This window comes from Gossypium raimondii, chromosome 6 (assembly GCF_025698545.1).
Source record: "Gossypium raimondii isolate GPD5lz chromosome 6, ASM2569854v1, whole genome shotgun sequence".
In the NCBI taxonomy this organism is placed as follows: domain Eukaryota; kingdom Viridiplantae; phylum Streptophyta; class Magnoliopsida; order Malvales; family Malvaceae; genus Gossypium; species Gossypium raimondii.
In genome coordinates, this window is record NC_068570.1 from 17764814 (window position 1) to 17765234 (window position 421).

The 421-nt window shown below is 40.4% G+C and overlaps 1 non-coding gene across 1 annotated transcript; it reads left to right on the forward strand.

The window, feature by feature from the left end:
* Positions 1-107, forward strand: LOC128042052 (small nucleolar RNA R71). Its single transcript, XR_008197260.1, has one exon. It is a non-coding gene; the product is annotated as a small nucleolar RNA R71 (small nucleolar RNA).
* The last annotated feature ends 314 nt before the right edge of the window (positions 108-421 follow it).

Here is a 421-nt window from a genome sequence, read left to right on the forward strand (position 1 = left end):
ATCCCATGATGAGGACACTTACGAAGTAACTCCTTGAATCGCTCCCAAGCCTTATACAAAGACTCGTCATCCAATTGTTGGAAAGTTATGATCTCGTTCCTTAACTTAGCGTTTTTGTTAGGTTGGAAATACTTAACCAAAAATCTCTCTGCTAATTCTTGCCATATAGATATGGAACTTGGTGGCAATGAATTGATCCATGCTCGTGCTTGATCTCACAATGAGTACGAAAACAACTTCAACCTCAGTGCTTCTTCAGTCACACCGGCTATCTTGAATGAATCACTCACCTCCACAAACAATCGAAGGTGGAGATGTGGATCTTCCATAGGCATACCACTAAATTGGCCCACCGTTTGTAGCATTTGAAACATTACTAGTTTCAATTTAAACTAGGTTGCCTCAATATCTGGCCTTCTAA